This window comes from Tamandua tetradactyla, chromosome 17, assembly GCF_023851605.1.
Source record: "Tamandua tetradactyla isolate mTamTet1 chromosome 17, mTamTet1.pri, whole genome shotgun sequence".
In the NCBI taxonomy this organism is placed as follows: domain Eukaryota; kingdom Metazoa; phylum Chordata; class Mammalia; order Pilosa; family Myrmecophagidae; genus Tamandua; species Tamandua tetradactyla.
Window position 1 is genome coordinate 69136896 of NC_135343.1, and position 20258 is coordinate 69157153.

The window sequence follows — 20258 nt, forward strand, 5'->3', positions numbered from 1 at the left end:
AAAACAAAACAAAACAAAAACGATGACTGTCCACGTGTTTCCAAGAACTCTGTGGTGAGAGAGTCATGCCTTTTTGTTTTTGTTTTTATTTATTTATTTTTTGCTGCCATGTTATCCAGGTAGGTGCTCTTTCTTTCAATTTATTATTTATTTACTTATTCCTTCTTTTTTAAAGAAAATGATTGGCAACCCTCAATCTCCAGGAACTGATCTATCAGAATCAAGCTGGGATAAGTATTTATTTGAGAAATTGTATTTATTTACTAACAGGCTGTGTTCTGCCTGCTTGTTTCACTGTACCTTGCATACCACTTCCCTTTCCTGGCCAAGGCACGGGTAACCCTGTATGAAGGATGCAGTTAGTGCATATGCGTGTAAATATTTTTCCAGAGATTCCATGATATGCAATCTCTACACATTTTTCGGTACCTTTTCTGGATTTATAAAATATCATTTCTAAAGTCTAAAGAAGGCTTTGAAAGTTTTTTCCTTTATTTAAAAAAAAATGTGCCCTAAATATGAATGAGTTAAAATGCCTTCCCAGGGATGAGTCAAAGGGGCTTGTTAGTCCTTATTTGACTTCTGCATGAGACTTAAGCTTTTAATTTATTTCCTCGAGGCTCAGAGATATAGAAACTGTCAGGACACACTACCCAAAATAACCTGTCCCTGTTTTTCAATTCAATTTTGTTTTCTCAAGCAAATTTTTGATGCACTTATGAATGCACTGAAATCACAGTAATTTCAGCGTGACAGAGTTGTAACCGGGAGACTGCATATATTTTCATAAGCTAGAGTATTATATTTTTATTAGTATTTGTTGATAATATTGCCTAAAAAAAAAAAGTAAAAGAAAAGAAAAAGGTGTCTTTCACCCAGAAGGGGCCTGTCTGAAAACATGCACTGCAGCAAAATCACTGGAGTCCAGGGTTTTTGTCACACACACAGAGCACAGATTTTTTTGATTATGTAGATTTCTTTTCCTACTGCAGTTTCATATGCAAAGCATGCATCAGCCACATCCATGCTATCTCCTAAAGCAGTCATTCTGAAACCCAATCTGAGGACAGTGCAGACTAAATAAAATTTCATTTTGATTTGGCCTCCCGCTGCGAATGGGACTGCTTTGTCTCAGCCGACAGAACCAGCAAGCCAGAAAGGTATGTCCTGTTTTGCATGGCTGATGGTGCGTCTTGAGGCGCACACAGCTGCCCTGCTCGCTGGGGCTGCAGCGCCCACACTTCCTGCTCGCTTTTTTCTTTCCCCTTCCATTTGCTGCCGTGCCGCCTCGGGTCCTACCTGCGGGCGAGCGGTGGCAGACCCGCGCCCGATTGTTTGCTTTGGCGTCTGTTTAATGGCTTTGCGTGGCTGTTTACGTTTTTTTCCCCTCTGCCTTTGTTGTTATTGGGTTGTTTTTTGTCTGCGTGTGTGTGTGTGTGTGTGTGCTTTCCTCCCTACTTTGGTTTTTGTTTTTGTCTTGCTTTCCTCCCCACATTTGTTCCCCTTCTCTTTCAAGGTGTTGAATACCAAAATACTGACTTAAAGAAAAATTGTGTGAGTACCACTATGATGCTCCAGAGATTTTCCTGGAAGATTTGTCATGTTGAATTTTATTGTAAATTTGTAGATGCGTTTAATAGCTTTTAAGGACTTTAGTTTTCATAGCTCTTTTGAGCCGCTTTAGCAGCCAAGCAGTCACCCATTTTAGTGAAGGGGGAAATATGATATAAAGACCCCCCCTTCCAGTGGCAGGAGGCTGTTTGGCCATCTTGGCATATTTTATAAAATGCATTGTAGTGTTTGCCTGGAGAGCTGCTAAACATGGCTTGTTTTAAATGATGACCTTCCGCTGGAGTCGTCTCATTAGGGTTTGAATTGTGTAAAATGCTCTTCTTGCACTTGTCCCACCTTTTAGAGGATGCAGTGGCAATCAGGAAACAACCTGCTGGGAATCTTTAGATATGATGGCAAAATGCCAAGGGGGACTGACTGTGGTGAGAACTCAGTTTTCAAGCCCAAATTTCTCCTTGGAACTGGCATTGCCCTTGACCAATTCAAACGATACCATAAGGGAAAGAAGTTTTTCCCTGGTTTACATATCAGCACATCATTAATCTAAATTACAGTATCCCAAACTGGTAAAGATGGATATAGTGCAGATGCAAAATAAATTGCTTAAGAGAAGTGTAGGATGTGATGGCAGTGACGCCTGCAGGGAGGCACGCTGGCTCTGGGACTCAGCACAAATAATTCTATATTGGATAAAGAATTAATAAATAAAAAATAAGAATAATTAGGTTCATAGGGACCCCGCCCACCAGAAGTAGAAAACAAATTGTCATATAACTTTGAAAAGAGTCAGAAAGGTGCTTTTATTAAGCTATAATGCTGCTGGCATGCCTTTTGAGGTGAGGTGTGGTCCGAGGGTAGTCTTGATGCAATTCTTAAAATAACTCCGTGGATGAGATCTCTGCCCATTAAAACAAATGCTTTCTTTTCTTACTGCAAAATCTTGAAGCTCACCGAGTTACACCTGATAGCCAAGAGTCTTGGGAGACAAGATTCATGACAAGTTTTGGTAATTTTTTGATGGGCTGCCTGCTCACCCTACAGTAGAGGAACAAAGTGAGAGCTAAAAGACAGGTGGAAGAAACAGTAGCATGAAAATAGCACAAAATGTCCTTTGGTAAAGATGCCACCGTTTCACATAAGGAGGAGCCAAATGGCAGCGATGGGGACATAACTTGCAGTGTTTGAATCAGTGGGTGTATAGCTTCTAGCCCCACCCTTAGAGCCACTTTTTAGTTTTATAGCTGTTGGTTGAGGATATTAAAAAGCCCACATTTGTTTTTAGTCCAGTGTATAAATGTACTTATGGAGGCCACTTACTGGCATGATAGGGACTTTTTTGGTAACTATGTAAATGTCTTAAAAAGTAAAATCTGCTATTGCCATATAGTCTGTTATTTATAGGATGACTTAGCAGTAATAAAATACTTCTTAAAAATTATAACAAAGAACTGGTTCTGGAACACAAAGTTCTCAAGAAGGATGCATTTGTCCATAGAAATATATAGGTATATATATTTATGTTATATCTACACACACAGAGATAGAAAGAGAGAGAAACACTGAACTAATGATGCAACTGGAAAGAGTCCCAAAGCTTATCTTGAGGATAAATAAAGCAATAAACATCTAGCAGACACAATTCTAAACTGTTGTCTAATTACCCGTATGCATGGAATGCACACTAAAGGTGATATGATATTTTTAGGAATTCTTGGGTTCTTCTTGGACTTCATTCACAGAACTTATATTTCTGAGAAAAGGGAGGCAAATTATTATAGTATGATTCCTACCTATGGTATGGTTTAGAGATATGGACCACAATGAAGAATGAATGTTTGGTTTAGTGAAAATCTATACATCCCCATCTTTTGTGGTGTCTCCCATTCCTGATGCATGTCTTCCCGTATTTTAGTACATGTACTCCACATATGTGATAGCTGAATGTGTCTGCAAGCACTTGACATAGTCATTTGGTAGATGTATTGAAGATAATGGCTGCACTAGTAGCCCCCATCATGTGAGTCTTGTTTATTTACATTTGGTTGGTTAATGTTTACAATGGAAATTGTTTAAACTTCCATTTTGGATCCCTGTATTAGTAAGAGGAAAAAAATAGTACCGAATGGAGTTAAGTGTCAATTGTGACCAAAGATAGAGATTTCTGTTTTCTGTTTCCCCTCTTCACTCTTGGGAAACGGTGGCTGCTCAGGGAATCCACTTGACTGAACGTGAAGGAATGATGCAGATTTACCATGAAGGAATGATGCAGGTTTACCGTAATGGAGGAGAGCCACAGGAGACACTGTCATTAGCTGGAGTGTGTCACAGAATCACTCAGGTATTATCACTCAGGAGGAAAGGAAAGACACATGGGGAAGAGTGAATGAAGGATACAGCCTTCGTAGGTTTGTGTATCTATTGAAAATTTATGTATTTTTTCCTAAAGAAATAACTTTCATGACATCTTTGAACCCCCAAATGTTAGGGGTCCATGAGCTCTAGGAAGAGCAGGTCCTGCCAGAGAGTCAAAGGAGAAGGGGAATCATAACCTTCTCTGAAATGGTCATCATGACAATAAGAAAAGGGCTTCAACTGATTTACACTTTGACCAATTTCTGGTTACAAAGAAAGCATACGATTTGCAGAGAATAAAGAAGTATAGTACCGAGAAAAAAAATAGTTGTATGGAAAAAACATTGTATATTTCTGTAAGTGTGGCAGTCAAAACCTGGAAATGATAAAGAGAATGTGAGCCACAGTCCCGGTCCTGGACTCCGGTGAGATACCTTTGAAGAAACATCTTTAGAGGTACTATGTATAGCATCACACTGGACCTGAGAGGAAACCACGCTTTGCAATGTCTTTAATACAAATAGTTATGTTTATTAAAAGGATCATTTACTGTACTAATCTTAATCTGAAAAAAAATACGTGGGCATTTAGATTACGGGGTGATAATAAAGGACATTCAAATTCCAGAAACTATATCCAGAACTGAGAAATTCAGATACAGATTTAGGCAGGCTTGGAAAATCTCCAAAGTTCAGCAGATTAGGGCAGAAATTTGAATAAGATTAAGCCTTGAACAATTTCAAATCCAAGTTTACTTCTGGAGATAAGACTTAAACTTGACCTTCAGGACAAAAGTCGTATGGTCAGAAAATCTCTGTAAACTGCAGCTTTCACATATATGGAAATAATCTTAAGACCTCAGCCTCTTATCTTCTAAAAGTGTCCAACAAATACTAATGTTCAGGATAAACAGGCATGAATGTTAAAAGGGACTGCACTAGAGGACCTCCAAGTAATATATATCCTCAGAAAAATGAAGACTGGGTGTACAGTTTCTTGTAAAGCCCATTTCAAAATGACCAGTGCCCCCTAGTGTGATTAGGCCAAGGGAGGTCCAGGGCTGTGCATTTTTGGACCCACTTGGCTATTGTGAGGGTAGGTGCTGAGTTGAGGACTGAAGACCTTTATTAAACTTCCTGTGATAGGGCAAGATGGCCCACAGCGGGGCCTGGCCAGTGAACTTGCTGCTGGTCTGATTGAGCTGAATTGACCAAATGGCAGGAATTCGGGGTTCTGTAGACTGAGATAGCTGAGCTGCAGCTGTCTCAGTAGGAGGAATTAGGTGTTCTTCCCTTATCATTTTGCACAAGCCTACATAAAAGAGTATAAGTTCACCGACATCAGACTGTTGCCAGGAAAGCAAGCCAGACATCTAGATTCCAGGCAGACAGTGGACTCGGCAACTGGAGGGCCAGGAGATTGCACCAGGACACCACATGAATCTGAGAGTTCCTACTTACTGCCAAGGCCAGTAAATCCTCAGTTTGCATCCAGCCTTTCCCCATGCACCGGGATGCTATCTTAGGGAGAGAAGCAGGGGGGATGTGGTGAATATATAAGATTGGGCATTTTATCCAAATGGAAGAATGAGCACCTACTGAGAAAGACTGCGTAAATGATCAGATCTGACAGCTCCAAACTTGATAGGACATTTAATTAATTTCTCTCCCCCATCCCCACTCACTGCTGATTGAGGGCTCAGGAGGAAGCACAGATGAGCTACAACCAAAATAAAGAAAATGAATTATGTTTCTCTGTATATAAAAGTTGTATTGCAACTGAAATTTGCAAACCAGCCACACCTGAAAGATTCCAGGTTTTCACACAAATGTCTACTTTCAGTGACCCAAGGAAATGCTAGAAACTTCATATGCCAAGCAAAAAAAAAAAAAAAAAAAAAAAAATAGGAGCAGGAACATTGAACAAAATAAAGCATTGGTTGCAATATGCCATACTGATCTTCAAAATCAACCATGTAGTACAATTTTAATTCCAGAAGACTAGTCATCTCTCATATATGGATTTCTCTCAGCAATTTTCCCATTTCTGGGAAAGATCTGATCGTTTAAGCAGTCTTTCTCAGTTTGTGTTCATTCTTCCATTTGGATGAAATGCCCAATCTTATAGATTCACCAAGTCCCCCTGCTTCTCTCCCTAAGATGACATCCTGGTATTATACATCGGATCCCTCATCACAGCTTGAGTCCCTGTTCCTGGTCTAGCTCATGGAGCAGTCTCAGTAGGAACCTAAATAAATCAGTTTCTCTTTCCAAAAAAAATTAAATTTTGAAACAGAGAAGCCCATTTGCCAGGTATTGTTGGAACCGAGTTGCATCAGCATTGACACAGTAGAAGACATGTGAAGTTTACAGCTCCTTCCAGAAGACCTGGAAGCAAGCCCTATCTTCCCCACCTCCAGACCTCATTGGCCAGTTGGTCACGTCAAGGTCCCTGAAATGCCAGAGTGTCACCTCAATCCATTCCCCACTCCTGCTTCAGTATGGTAGTGTTCAATTCTGTTGTTCTCAACCTAATGGAAACTTATGTACTGCCAACAACATATGTGAAAAAGGTGTTCTTAGAAATAAGTGCAACATGCTAGACAGTTCTCCATGTACTCCAAGGAAGGAAGAATAGAGATGATCAACGCACACTTAATCTTGGACTAGTGTACTGAAATGGAAAGATTGTTGGATCTGATAATGGTGGTATATGATCATGATTTCAACGAGGTGCTTGCTGGAAAGGTACAAAGAATGTTTTCAGGAGTGCCAAAAGTTTGTAGCATGAGAATGCCATCTCACAGAATTCAGTATTCCAGGGCATAATCAACAGAATAACTTTCTGAATGTTACTTAATGTTCCTTCCAATCTATTAGCGTGTTTATTCATGTGAAACATATACCAAGTTGAATACAAACAGAAAACTGCCTTTGAATTCAAGGGTCAAAATTATCAAGCAATGTCATAGCTTGCAATGATAAAGGCAAGATCAAGTCACTGCTATAAGAATCTAGCTATAGTTGGAATCAAATTATTTTCTAAACTGGCACCAAGGAGGGAGTTTTGGAACACTGAATCTCTATTTTTAAAATGTTTTTAGGATTTGCTACCAGATGTGATCTTTTCACTTTCCCATTAACGAAAATCCATGAAATGATCTAAATATTTAAAAAGAACAGTGTCTTGAATGAGGCATAAATTAAAGCTTGGTCCTTGCTTGCTTAATGAACAATCTCTAATATTTTATGTAAGTATAGAACAGCAAAAATTATTAATTCTGATATGAATGGCTTTATTAAATGAATGATTATTAGTAGATAACATCCATGAATGTTCTTAAACCAAGACCATGTAAAGAGTGTGTTATAGAAGAGCAAACCAAACATAGACTACTTTGGGGATGGAGAGACTTCATCTGATTGTTTCAATGGTTTGGTTTGTGTCTGTGTAGAGGGCAAAAGGAGGTGAGTTGCGCTATCCCATTATCACCCGCACACATTAAGGACGTATTTATCGCACTCTAGTCCATCACACACTACTGTGCTTTTCACTTACAGGCTTTCGTGGTTGTTGTTATGTTATTAAACAAAACTACGTGAACCTTTGAATATTAAAAAAAGTTTTAAGGAAAACAACATATGTGGGAACTGCCGTAATTTTCATACAAAGAATTCACTATCAGCGATCCAGCGAAATGATGATGGAGGAGGTCTTTTACTCTCCATTAGTATTTGGGGGAGTGTAAAACACTAATGAGGGTGGAACAGAAGATAGGATTTGGAATAATGGGATGAGATTAAGAAAAGGGAAATTTAGGTTGATTACCAATTACCAATTGAAGATCTTCTTACTGCTGAGGTGTATTAGACTGTAGGGTAATGTTCCAGGGCAAGCGGTAGGACTCCCGTGGCTTAGATGTGTGAAATCAGAGTGGACAGAGTGCTATCAAAAATGCCCCGTGGTGAACAGCCCTCCCCGGCGCGGGGAATGAGAGAGTTCACCTTGGTTGCCTTTCTAGGCTCAAGCTCCTGGGCCATCCCAGGCTACCCCACATAGCTCAGTCTTTGTCGCAGAAAGCGGAGGAATAACTTTTAAATATTTGTTCTACTTTTTAATCTGGCACAGCCTCGCTAACACTTTGATAGGAAACCAAAATAGGCTGTTCTGTCAGCCACAAACATCCTCCCAAGATAAATGCTCCCCCCCACCCCAAGAAGCTGATGTCTTTCTGAGACGTATAGAAACCAGTACCTTGTTTCATGCAGCACTCTGCTTTTAAGTAAAGTAAAAATTAAATGACCAGGTAAGTGCCACTTTAAAAATCTGGTCATCGTGACATTTGTGGGTATGTATGTTCTCTCGTTTTGGAAAGAAAAAAGGACGAGGGAAGGGGTGATGAGAAAGAGAGCTGGAGATAGAGAGGGGGAATCTGGTTAGAAATTGATAAGTGTTTCATCATGTCCCAGGGACTTCTGAAGGTAGAGAGAGAGCAGTGACTGCAGGAGAAAAATGGGTACATCCTTTTTTTTCCTTAGGAGTGCATCTCAGTCCCTGGAAGTTAAGTCTAGAAGAGAGTGTTTTACTTAACGTGAACAGGTCTGGAAAATGAAACGTTAGAGCAGATATAGTTATATCTTCTGATTTTAATGAAATATCATTTCACTCTCTTTGATAAGGGTTCTGTCAATCATAATAAAATAAGAGAAAATATTAGATCCGCGTGGAATTAGATTAAGCTCTTCTCAGACGGCCTCCTGACATGTTGGTTTACATAAACACACCCAGTCTCTCAAAAGCCTGAAAGAAATGAAGCGTGAGATAACATTATCTACATTATAAATTGCCGGACTGAGGGGATAGTGGGAGTTGGAAACCGACCTCCCACCCCCAATATCGTCTCATTTCGTGGCACAGCTGAAGCTGATGTGAGGGGAAGGTAAGCTGCAGTGTCCTGGAATCTGTGTCCAACTAAAGGGGGCCCCTCACCCAAGCAGAAGGCAACCTGCTCTGCACCCCCTTCCTCGGCCTCCCTAGGAGTCGTCAGTGATAGGAGTAATCCTTGGTCTACAGAGAAGGTAATTTAGGAGCAAACATAGACAAGTGTAATGCAGGGTTTCAATTTCTCTTCTAAGACCATGTGCATGAAGGGGGAAAGTTGAGAGAAAAGAGTAAAATGCTGTCTTCCACAGTATGTGTGCCGTTCCCTTTACCCAATCCTTCCTCATGGTGAAGTCCTTCTGTTTTTATGAGTTTAATGTCTTACTTGATTACAAAATATCTGTAGTCTAAGTCAATAGAAATATCTCACTCCCACCAACTGGTTTCACACATGAAATACATATTTTCCAGAAAAAATATATATATATATTTTTCCCCACTATGGGGGTAGATTACTACAGAAACTTGTAGTGACACACAAGGAAATAGAGCTTTCAGAATTCAAACATTTCCGTGCAATCTATTGCTTGAGCTTGCTGCTTGAAGCAAGAGTCATGCAATGGTCATTTCGCTGGAATGGTGTTTGAGATAGCCTGGTTCCTCTGCTGTGAGCTCAAGGTCTGCAATTGACAAACATGCCCTCACCACCACTCCTCGGCCAACATTCAGAGAGCTGTGCTGCTGGCTGCAGCTGACCTCTGGGCTTGCCAAGGAAGCTGCACAGTTTCTGCATTAAGTCAAAGATAGGGACCAAATTGGAGGGGAAATGCAAAAACAACATCATGTCCAGTTTTTTCCTCTCCATTCTTGGCCAAGGTGACAGGAGAGGTTACTAGTTGACAAACTAAATTTTCTAAGTAGGAGAGCATGCAATTTGTATTCGTGTAGTTGATCACTTTTGGTTAAGATCATAGCCTCCTAACGAATGAGTCTGAGCTCATATTCTGAGAAATCCTAAGAACACCAGTTAGGGTTTCTTGAAGTCAAGTATAGAATCTGAGTAGTTTTATTCATCTCAGATGAAAACCAAAGAGTTTTCACTGCAGAAGAAGCAACATGTCTAAACATATTTCTTTGTTCAAATTTACCCTGCAAACTGGACATATACAACATTAAAATACCCAAATGCTTGCTTCTTAGGCTTAATGAAGGGGATGACGTTTTTTCCTGGACCCAAACATTGCAATTTTACTTTTAACATAATAATATTCTGTTTACGTATACTTTACAAAGCAGTTCATGTGATTTATTTCATTTTATCTTTTGAGAAATATTTGATGTTTTGTGTACCAAAATGCAGTTTAACTATAGCTTCATTTTATCTGATCAAGTGATAGAAGAAAAGTAGATTTGAAGCTATGACATCAATAAAGTTCACATTTAATAATAGGCCTGAACATGATAGAAGAGTTGTTTTTTTTTTAATCATGTCCACCTAATGTACACCCATGGCTGTGGCAAGAGGCAGTTTCCATCATGTTTGCTGAAGTAGGTAACAGGAATAAAAATTATCACGTCCTTCTTGGAACTAGAGATTAAAGACTCCCCAATTCTGTGTTTCTGTTGTGGACCAGAAGAGCTTTCAATTCTGCATTATGTTCCAGCCAATCTCTTAAGAGCTCTGGCTTCTCTAAGTCACTCATGTGGTCCCCACTTCCAAAGCAAGCGTGGATTTCTGCTTTCACTCTATGGGATAATTTCCCCATCTCCAGAAGTCCTGCTTTAAATGACTCACCCATGTATTCATGCTCAACTCTCACTATCTAAACTGGCTCCAGAAATTTTACTCTTCCTTGAAGAATTTTAGCAGAATTTCTCCCATACAACTGTGGGATAAAACACAATACCTGAAGAGCAGATGGCAAAACAAAAGGGGAAAAAAAAAAAAAAAAGAAAACTCATGTTGAGCAATTCCATCTGAGGGGGGTTCAAGATGCTTCTCAGTGATCTCCGAAACAGGGTGAGATGAGAGAGACAGACTGGCCTGGCCCCTTGAGAAAGCCTGCTTCTAAATTCAGCAAAGCCCCAGGGCTTCCTCTGCATTCCTACGCTTTCATTCAAGTTTCCCTGAGGTCCTGTGAGGTAGGCAAGCCAGATGTTGTTATCCCCACTTTAAAGACGGGGAGAGGAGGCAGTCAAGTTAAGTGTTGTTTCCAAAATCACAGAACCAGTAAGAAGCATGAGTCAGCATCCAACCAAATGTTCTGATTCTACGCTACTTGTCAGTATAGATACTGCTTAACTTAGCCAAAATATGTCCTTCTAATTTGGAGTAACAGGGAAGGATTTGAATAAGTATTCCAAAAGCCAAGGAAAGAAAAGCTTAATAACTCTGAAGGTCCGAGACTAAACCTTGATAGTCAAGTTTTGTACTCCTACCCCTGGGGTAAAACAATAGAGAAAGCACTTGGAAACGTATAAAATCCACTAATTTAAAATTGCTTGGCAAGTAAGCCTGAAAACATTATGTAATTCTGTTGACAAGATATATATATATATAGCAAAATAAAATAATGTGAGAAGCTCCCCCAAAAGAATACAATATGCAAGATTCTCTGATCAGTGCCTCCTTACCCCCATCTTAAAGTTAGCATGGGACCAGCTACATAATTGGGCCCAGTGCAAAATGAAAATCTGGGGCCCCTTCTTGAAAAGTTAAAAATATCAAGAAAGCAACAGCAGAACATTAAGCCAGATGTGAGGTCCTTTGGACTGCATAGTCTGCACGCCCACAAAGCTGGCATTGGTTGATGTTACCTTTTCTAAATGCTATCTGGTTATTCTTTGATAGTATCAGATTTGAGCTCCATGCAAAGGAAATCTACCTAATAATTAGGTCTGTGCACACATAGAACAAACTGCCTTGTTAAGTCGAGGTTTGTCCTACAATGGAGAGTTCATGCAGATCCTGGAAGACTTCCTGTCGAGGATGTTGAAGGAGGGTGTATCGGTATCCCCCACTGCTAAAACAAACACCACACAATAGGTGGCTTAACAACAGGGATTTACTGCATCTGGTTTCAGAGGCTAGAAACCTGGCTTCCTCCCGGGGTTGGTCAGGTTTCTAGCCCTCTGTCTAGTCCCTCTGTCTGGTCGACAGTCTTTGGGGTCCTTGTTTTTTTTGTCGTCTGGCAATGCACACGGCCATGTCTCCTCCCTTTCCTCCTCTGAGTTCTGTTGACCCCCAGACTCTGGCCACACCTCCTTGACTTCTCTCTGTGGCCTTCTCTATAAGCCCTCCAGTAATAGGATTAAGACCCATCCTGCTTCAGCTGGGCCAAGCCTCACCCAAAGATCCTATTTGAAATGGGTTCACACACACAAGAATGAAATAAGCTTAAGAATATGTTTTTTTTCCCAAGGGTATGTAACTCCAAGCCACCATAAAGGGATTGATTCCTACATTAGGAGAGAGCCAGACTTGACCACAGGTGTCCCTTTTGCTAGCAGATTCCACGAGTCAGATAATTTTCATCTTCTTCAGATTTCTGAAAGGAGGCACTTTATCTGATTCATCAATACCACCTGAGAAGCACGTGAGATTTCTTGACACGTTTTCCCTTAGGGGAAAAAGTAAAATCTCATTTCCATTAAAACTTTGCATGTGGTCATAAAACACCTGCATGGCTCTGCTCAGCATGGAAAAGCCTGTTAACAAACCTGGGAGGTTTCCAATTCAGGTCGGGTATTTAATTATTTCAGAATCTGCATGGCTGTCGGTGCAAAGCTTAAGGTACCCTTCCTGACAAAGTGTCATGACGTGTCTTCATTTTCAGAGAAGCCAAGGTGAGGCAAGCTACCAAGGAAGGACTTGAAAATGTTGGAGCCTTAACAATGAATTGCACTTTGGAAGAATGCTCTACAGTTGAGAAACAGAAAATACTGTATACCCTGCCCTCTTGGGCTGATCTACAAAGAAACCAGCCCACACATGCACTCGGACAGAAAATCCATCCAGATTCCCAGACTGTAATGGGTTCAAGGTCCAAAGCAAGATGTAAAAAAAATTAGCTACCAAGGTCTTACTGTTTTACCTAAGTAATAGAATCATTAACAACATAAATATCATGAATTTCCTCTAAGTTCTTCCTCCAGGCTGTTCAGCTATTTTAAATATACTTTGTCTGAGTTAGTTACATGCACTCTGGCTAGTAGTTAGGTTAATATGCTACCGTTTACATACAGAGCTATCATTCAGTAGCGTCTGCCATTGCCAGTTTGTTCATAAAATAAGGACAGCCTTGGTTTCCAGCATCCTGGATTTTTGTTGAGCAAAGCAACATGGTACATCAAAGGCATGTCAAGAGATGTGACGTAAATGGAAATCGCGGGGTATCATAATGCAGCACAACAGGTGCACAAAATAGATGTTCAAAATGGTTTCTATTATTTGGCTTTTTGGAATCAAATCAGAATCAAGAACAATAGTGGCCATTTCAGATAAATTACTTCTGCACATTCTTGCAGATTGAGCAGCTGTAAAGGCGGGGAGGGGGTTTTGGGGGGTGCTTGCTGTTTGGAAGGTGGATGCAAATACATTTGTTATGTGTGTACAGTATGTTCAATAAATTAAGTTTTTGCCTTTTATGCACAGTGATAAAAGTAGTTTCCAGGATTCCAGGTTTCATTAATACCACATTTTAATAATTAAATAGCATAACTCTAGAGGCAATAGCTAAGATAAAAGTTTGCAGACAATCCATTATTTTTCTCAGACAGTCCTTGGGAACAGCCCATGGAGATGCAGTTTAATGACTTAAGTTCTAAAGTGGGTTGTTTAATAAAATATTGGGTGTTTATGTAGTTTTGTTCTAGCAGACAGTATCTTTCCTTTTGTCAGGTGTAGGTGTTATTGCTTACAGGAGTTGGGGTGATGGGCTCCGTGCTGCACCCCCCCAACATCATTATCTGTTTCTTCCCACTCTCTGGTCATTTTTGTTGCAGTGCTGTTACCATTTGTAATTTTTAACATTGGGAGAGGAGAGGTTTGCTGTCTTTTTAATCCTCTCTGTTAGCCTATTCTATTTTATTAGGCATAATTCAGAGAGAGAGAGAAAGGGAGTTAGGCTCTGGTTAAGGGGGATGTATAATTGGGTGTAGTGGGATTAAACTATTATTAGTGTACACTCCTAATGGATGTGCCATAAAGAACCCATGGCAAAGGCTCTAATGAGTTATGACGGAGAGTAGGCAAGCTGAACAGGGTTTCCATTATCACAATCCTACTTATACACAAATTGTTTAGCAATCACTTAAAGGAACACCAGACTCCTGACGTATTTAAGCAGAGTAATTTTCTTTCCAAATTATCTGCTCTTTCTTCATCTGTAGCTTCCAATTTGCAAGCTCTTTCTCACATGCCAATCCTTAGATTTAATTTTGCTTTGACATCAAGCCTTGAATATAAAATAAATTCGCTGAAAATTTAAAATATAACATAAAACTACATAAATGTACATACAAACATGGCCTCTTCTTTGATTTAAGAAAAAAAGGCAAAATATGTAAGATATGTGAACACTAATGCCCCCAGGTGATGGGAGTAGGAAATAAGCTAAAGAGCATTCTTTTTGAGATATAAATATTCAAAAGCCAAAACAAAAACAAAAACAGTAAAATGTGAATACTAAATATGCTTTTATGTCAAAGTTAAAAAAAATGTTCAGAGCCCAGTCCTTTTGCTGTGGTTCTTGGTGTTGAGGTTGCATGTGGAAATCAAAGAGAAAGTGAAAGTGCCTAGGGTTTCACAGATGTATTAGATAACGTGCTTAAGTGCATTTGATGGATTACTCTGGTTTAAGCGTGTATCTGACGGATTACTCTCCACTTAAATTGTGTAAATATGTACTGTAAATCTTTTCCTCCTTATATGTTTCTCCCCTCTTCTCCCTCTTACAGTAAAGTGCTTTTCCTTTGCAAGGTAATATATTATTGATTTGATGATGACAATGGGGAAGTCAGACACTTCCCTTGGATTTATATTTGTGTGCTATTTTTCAATACTCACAGACATTTGATATTTTTATCCAAGATGAAGCACTTTAATTCATAACTGTGAATTTTATAAATGCTGCCTCCCCAATGAAATAATTACTTCACATGACAATCATTATTTGAGGCTTCTTTATTTCAAACTTGTGTAAGAAGTGGTACTTGTGCTAATCGGTTGCAAAGTTTTGAGTAAAATTCCTCCCCCCAAGTGAATATATTTTTAAAAACAATTTAAATGCTATAACTGGAAATCCTCTCTAGCTTTCCACTGTGGCAGCCTGTCCAGCATTTCTAACTTGGAATGTGTTTGTGAAAATGGGATCCCAGGATGCTGCTCTGAAGGGAAGTGAGCTGCCTCCCTAAAGCGAGAGTCTGGGTAGCTGCTTCCCATGATAAGGTTTGCAGTTAAGGTAGCCCACCTCCAAGATGCAGGATTTAACCTTCCAGAGATGCACAGTTTCAGTTTTTTGATGTATCTCTTTGCTTTTATAAAATGGGTTTCGATTCTCATACATAAACTTCTGGGCAGAGAAATGAAAAGTTCTTTGCATGAAAAATAATATCCTAAAGTATATGGAAACTCGGTGTTGGGAGTAATTTTCACTTTTTTCCATTCGTTTTTATTGCTTTCCAAAGCGAAAACTCCATAGACTCAGAAGCCAAAGGGCCTTTTGAAAAATGCCACTTTAAGATTTCAGCCAACAGCCACAGCTGAATCGACAAGGGAAGGTTCTAACAAGACAGTTGCTTGCTGCCGGCTACAGTTCCCACTTTTGTTTCCTATGGAAACTAACACGGGGCAAATTGAAAGAGTGATTATTTTAAGTCTCCACTGTCTTTCCTGATCCAGTGTCTACAGTATTTTCATAGAAAATGGGAGCAGGAAAAGCAGGGGGAGATGTCAGAACTTGTCAGTTTCAGCTGTGGTTGTTGGCAGAGAGCTGAAAGTTCTAGCTTTTCAAACAGACTACAGAAATCTCTCCTCTTTTTACTTTTAAAACAAAAATGTTAGTTGAACGTCAACTTCACCTTTCCCTGTCCCTTCCATGCCTCTCTTTTGCATTGTGATTGTTAGGGAGGTAACATGACACAATAGTTCATGTGGACAGTTTAAGAGGGAAAAAAAATGCACTGCCAAAAACTTTGTTCCAATAAATAACCCATGAATAATGGATTGTCTCTAACTACAGGACACAGCATCTATGAATGCAGTAACTGGTTTATCTGATTGGTCATTTATTCAGACCCTTGATTTTCTCTGTTGTTTCATGCCCAATGAGCATTTCTTCATTTCTAAATCTCACTTTTAATGAGATGGGGGGGGGGATGACAAGAGCTATAATAAATATCAGTTATTAGAAAACATAAAATATTACTGACTAATGCTAAAACTGACTTAAATTAAGATTTTGCATTGTCTGTGCATGGATAGAAGTGACCCTGTCTTCAGTGGCTAGCTACTTCTCTAGGCGACTTTAATAAAAACACTACATTTTAATACAAGAAATCAGAATATTAAAGGCTGCCAAATCCTTTTTTAAAAATTGCATGGCGTTTTTAAGTGAATGTATAGTTTAATAACATTCTATTTTAATATGTCAGAATATATCATTGAGTAAGTGGAACGGTTTCTTTGAATGCTTTATATTATCATGGTCAGGGATTTCTAATGATGATGCAACTAACAGCATCTGTTATTATTATTTGTACCCACTGTGTGCCACATACTTCACATGCATTGTCTAAATTAATTTTTCCAACAATGCTTTGAGTAATGACTATTACCCTGATTTTACAGATGAGAAAACTAAGGCTTGGGTCAACACTGTGACTCGGAACACGCGTTGTTAACGACCGTGCCATAGCACAACTTTGAACTCCACTTGTTCACTCAAGGGGAGGAGAGGGTGGGAAGCTACAATAAATGATCATGCATGTACTGCTTGCTGCTGTAGGCAAATAAACATCCAAAAATGTTCACCAGGCACATCAGATGGCAGGCACACGTAGTCAACATGGTCTGCAAGGCAATTAGGACCGGTGAAAGCTGTTCACAGAAAGAGCTACAAAGAGTCAAAGATGTGGTTTGTCTTCTCTCTTTGTCACGCCCTGGCATCTCCACTCGGCCCTGGTGTCGGCAATTCTCCACCCTGCTCCTCCAGCTTTGTCTGTAGAGGTGTGGGAGGACGCACTCCAGTTCTGGCTTGCCACTGCTCTTTCCCAAAGCTGCTTAGGATCCACTGCCCAAGGTGGCAGCAGCCTGACCATGGGCAATGCAGGAGAAATGCGAACTCAGCCACGTGGACCCCACCTGCCAGCACCCAGGAATCTGTAGAGAGAAAGGAGAGAGGTCACTTCTACAACAGGAAAAAGGGGCTGTCCCAGATATTTTCTATATTTTTCAAGTACATGCTTCCCACTTGGCTGCACACACACACACACACACACACACTTTGAACAAACTAGATTTCAGTATTGTTTCAGAGTTTCAAGTAGGTCCCCACATTTAGGCTCAATCAACTCAAAATTGCCTAAATTTATTTGACAAGGAAAAAAAAGAGAAAAAGAGAGAGAGAGAGACATTTATCCTACAAATCAGAGTTAACGCCATTAAAATTCAAACAGCTAGGAGCTTTAACAATTGATGTAAACGTAGCATTCAAAGTCTGAATGAAGACCCAAAATTATTTCCCAGGTTGGAGGAGGTGGGGAGGGAGAGGAAGCCATGTCACTGAGACAATTGTGACCTGGAGGGGAAGGGGGAAGAGACAGCCCCCTGGAGCGGGAGAGGGGCCTAAGGGATCTAAGTGAGGAGCTGGAAATCAGCTCTACTCCACGGCAAATTGGCTTTTACATGGAATTCTTAGTCTTATACTAAGAGTTTGTCTACCCGTTACTCATTTATAAAGTAGAAAAGGAAAAAAACCTCAAAAATGTGCTCTCTGTTTTTTATTGAAGCACGAGTGAATTATTTTCCTAATTTAATTATTGAGGTAAGTTGCCAACTTCTTTCTCTGAAGAAAAAGAAATCTGCTCTTAAGGACTGAAACCTTATTGATTCCAATTTGATAATAATATTTGTGAGGCAGCTTTTTATATATTTCTTGAGAGAAGCATTGTAGATTGCTAGAGTAAAATGTGGATATTACTTCAAACGAGTCATTTCATAAATGAAATACACATAGTATTTCAAGGCAAATCTCCTTGTAAAAATCCAGGGTATCTTTTAAATCGGCACTAATCTTGATAGTATTTGCGTGTCTGTGTGTGTGTGTGTGTGTGTGTGTTTTCTTTCCATTGAGCAAATGTCAAGATCACAGATACTGAAATGCAGGTCTACAGTCTGGGTTGAGCCCTGACTCTGTGGCTTACTAATTGTGTGAACTTGGATGCTTTCCTAAGCTTCCCTGTGCTTTCATTTCTTCCTCTTTAAAACAGGACAATAGCAGCCCCTAGCACCGTGTTACATGGTAAACACTAGGTAAGTGTTCAATAAATTACTATAATGAACATTCTACTCACAACAATCTCATGTGGAACATTCCAAGACCCCCATTTCTTTTCAGGCTTAGTAGCACCATTGTATTACAGTTAAATGGCCCAGTTAATATAGAATGTAAGGTCCATGGTCATTCCACTAAATCACATCAAAACCCTTTCTAAATTTAGACCTATTAACTGAGTTTCCTTCACATACCTACTTATTTTTCAGGTTACTCTATTTTTATTTGAAGGCATTCTTTATGTATTATAGAAGCTAATCCTTTGATGATCATACGGCTTGTCATTCAAATTTGGCTTTTGTGCGTGTTTATTATGGAGTTTTTGCTTTTTGTAATGGAGACAAAGTCATCTTTTTTTAAGTATGCTCTTTTTCAATGTCATTTAAGAAAATCTCCTTGAACTCAGTGCCAAAAATATATGTTTATATTTTATTCTAAAAATTGTATAGTTTTGCTTTTCATATTTAAAACATGTATTGATCTGGGATATATTTTAGCAAATAGTGTTTCTTTTACATCCACCCCCCCCACCTGTTGTTCCAGCACAATTAATTGGCAGGTCCATCATTTCTCCCCTTACTTGCCATCCCTGATCAGATCCAGGGGAGCCATACCTGAGCTCCTCGATATAAGAGTGTCTCTGAGCTCCTGACCCTGTTACAGTCATCTGTCTGTCTGTCACTCCATGCGTCCACAATGTTTGGGTCACTATAGCTTTGTATTTTGCCTTGTTATCTGTCTCCGCCTTTTCATTATTCTCTCTTCATGATGCACTGTTTTGGTCTACATGGTTTTCAGTTTCCTTTTGCACTTCTCTACTTTCTTTGGGGGTCAACTTTTTCTTTCTGAAGTAAAGCTTCAGTGAGGCCTGTGAATGGGAAATATTTGTCTGTCTCTTTGTCTGAGAATGTCTGAATTTCAAACTGACTCGAAGGATTGTTTATCTGTATTTGGAGTCCTATACTGACAGTTTGTAATTTTCTCCCAGTCCACTTAAGATCTCCTTCCATTGTCTACTTTATTTCTGGCACCTGACAATTTTCCATACTTTCTTGAGAGCTCAAGAAAGAACCTTTAAAAGAATCTCCGTTAGCTAGATCTATAGCAGGAGGGTAGGTTTTGTTATCTAATCTACAATATCACCAGAACCAGAAATCTGAGGATCCCTTCGTTGGAGCTTTTGCAAGAGGACATAATAAAAATAATGGTGGGACTTTCAAAGATGTAGTAGTTTTTTGTTTTGTCTTTGAATCCTATTCTTATGTTACTGATACATCTTATATATGTTTATTCCTGTGTGTATTATATTCCACTTATGAAACAATTTTTGGATATTTGATCAGTGGCATTTGTTTACTGTCCATAACATTCAAAGGTCAAAAAGTACAGCACTGCAGGTCCCAGAGCCTCGTGGCCCTCCTCTTGACTACCACAGCAGGCTGTTCCCACCCCCTTGTTAGAGCCTGGATCACTGGTATTTTCTTTGTGTCTCGGTCCAAGTAGACCATTAGCTTCTGAGAAACAAGACTATTTTACTCCACTTTCTGTCTCTAGGCACACAACAGTGACTGGCACATAGAAAGAATATTTTGAATGTTTTTTTTTTGGAAAAAGAAGGAATACTATAGAGGCAAGTAGAAGCAAAAGCAAGGGTTTTAGCCTACACAAATCAAGCAAGATTCATAGAGAAGGGTATTTACACTAATATAAAAAAAGTTTCTTCAGATGGGGAAACTCTAACTTGAATTTAAATATGGATTCTTTGAATAAGGATATACAAACCAAGATACTTGCTTTGGTAAGAATGGAAATGCAGAGCTGATTGGGGACAGAGAAAGCAGACATTTGGGAGGGAACGATTTGTAGGAAAGGAGAAGTTTAGAAAAGAAGTCAGGTAAG